The sequence below is a fragment of the Cnephaeus nilssonii genome, assembly GCF_951640355.1.
Source record: "Cnephaeus nilssonii genome assembly, chromosome: 13".
In the NCBI taxonomy this organism is placed as follows: Eukaryota; Metazoa; Chordata; class Mammalia; order Chiroptera; family Vespertilionidae; genus Cnephaeus; species Cnephaeus nilssonii.
In genome coordinates this window covers 57,337,312-57,339,465 of record NC_137084.1, presented here as the reverse complement: position 1 = coordinate 57,339,465, position 2,154 = coordinate 57,337,312, and the positions used below count along the sequence as shown (strand labels likewise).

The following is a 2,154-nucleotide window of genomic DNA, read 5'->3' as shown; positions in this document are numbered from 1 at the left end:
GGGGTGCTCAACCACTGAGCCACACCAGTCAAGCAGCATTTATGTTATAGATGCATCATTCAGACAGTTGTTTTCAGAAACAAAAACTGAATGTTTTAGAGAGTATGAAGCGAATGCAAAAGGACAGTTACCAGCAGCTGTAGGTCCTACCCTGATGGATTTCTTATTAGACAACTTCATCTTCCCACTACTGACTTAACGTGGCTGAAAAGAGAATAGAAATCTTTTCCTCTCACTTTGGAAATCTTCTTTAACCTTCAAACTTGCAATGTCAAGGGTTCCAAGTCCTCTACCTCTGTCAGGAATGTCGGGAGGCCCATTAGAAGAGAGCTGGTGTCACATACAGACCCAGGTAGTGAAATTCTCCCACATGTGGACCATCAGTAGCTTTTGCTGGCAGGAAATTGATGAAGTCATTCAAAGTTCAACCTTTTCATCAGAAGCCAATGATCAACTGAAATGGTGTTTGAAAGTATACCCAAAAGGGCTAGATGAAGAAAGCAAACATTACCTTTCACTTTACCTGTTTCTGGTCAGTTCTCCAAAGAGTATATTTTTGGCAAAATTCAAATTCTCTATCTTGAATGACAAGGGATAAGAAACCAAATCTTCGGAGAGTCACCAGGCATATTAGTTTGTAATGTAAGACCCCCAAAAGGAGACCCTTACTCTGTCCCCCGAATTGACGGCAACCCCAATCAACCGCAGGAGGCGTCACTTGATGCAAACAGCAAGAGGCTTTATTCCAGCATGCTGGGGCTCAACTCGTAACTCATGCAGGAGCAGAGGAGTTGAACAGAACAGTGGGAAATTTTACAGGCTTATAAAGGCAAAAACTACACGTTGGGAGGGGTCACACACGAGAGGGAGGAAAAGGGGACCAAAGCTGCCGGGAAATTCCAAAGGGGAGCTGTTAGTTACATATTTTATGATAGGGCAACAATAATCCCACCTGGTAATCTCATATTCTGTGTTTCTCTGTCTGTCTGAACAACACTGCTCTGTTTATTCTTTGAGTTGAGATAAGACACACAGCTTTTAATGGTCTTGTTCCCATCACTGGGAGAGGGACCTTGAGGAGTTGAGATAAAATACACACTCAGCTTTACCAGCACAGGGGGAGAGACCTTGGGGGGGGGGGGGGTGAGATAAAACAGCTTTTGAAAAAACTCTTTATTATTCTTTCAGTACAAGGCAAAGACTGGAGATTCAAGAAATTTATCCTTAGAGGTTTTCTCATGGATGAAGACTACAGGTTTCTCCCTGATGGCAAGATGACCCTCTTCTGTGAGGTGAGCGTGGTGCAAGATTCCGTCACCATTTCTGGCCAGAATGCCATGAAGATGGTGAAGGTTCCGGAGTGCCAGCTGGCCGATGAGATAGGAGGACTTTGGGAGAATTCCTGGTTGTGTGTGAGTTGCTGGCCAGGAAGTCCAGGCTCACAAAGCTATCTTAGCAGCTCGCTCTCCAGTGTTTAGGGCCATGTTTGGACATACAATGGAGGAGAGCAAAAAGAATCGGGTGGAAATAATTGACATAGAGCCTGGAGTGTTTAAGGAAATGATGTGCTTCATTTACACGGGGAAGGCTCCCAACCTGGACACAATGGGTGATGGTTTGCTGGCAGCTGCTGACAAGTATGCCCTGGAGCGTTTGAAGGTCATGTGTGAGGAAGCCCTCAGCAGTCACCTGTCTGTGGAGAATGCTGCAGAAATGCTCAACTTGGCTGACCTCCACAGCGCAGATCAATTGAAAACGCAGGCAGTGGATTTCATTAACTCTCATGCTGAGGATGTCCTGGAGACCTCGGGGTGGCAGGCGATGGTGGCATCCCATCCTCACTTGGTGGCTGAGATGTACCGCTCTCTGGCTTCAGCACAGGGCCCCTGTCTGGGACCCCCACGCAAGCGCCTGAAGCTGTCCTGAGATCCTGCCTTTGTAAGACTCGCTTGATTTTCCAGAAGCAGAAGCCATAGTTGCTGCCATTGAGGACCAAGTAGACAGTGCAATCTGTGGAGTATTTGTCTGCTGTGGGGGGAAGTCTGCATCCCAGCCCCAGATTTTTCGTTTTATTATTTTCCTTAAAGAAATCATAATTTTAAATGTATCTTTATTGACTACAAAGAGGAAGGGAGAGGGTGAGAGAGAGATAAA

The 2,154-nt window shown here is 46.0% G+C and overlaps 1 pseudogene across 1 annotated transcript; it reads left to right on the top strand.

Moving 5' to 3' along the window:
• The first annotated feature begins 268 nt into the window (after positions 1 to 268).
• Positions 269 to 1,926, top strand: LOC307109650 (speckle-type POZ protein-like; annotated as a pseudogene). The gene is made up of 2 exons: positions 269 to 637; positions 1,189 to 1,926. The product of its transcript is annotated as a speckle-type POZ protein-like (transcript).
• The last annotated feature ends 228 nt before the right edge of the window (positions 1,927 to 2,154 follow it).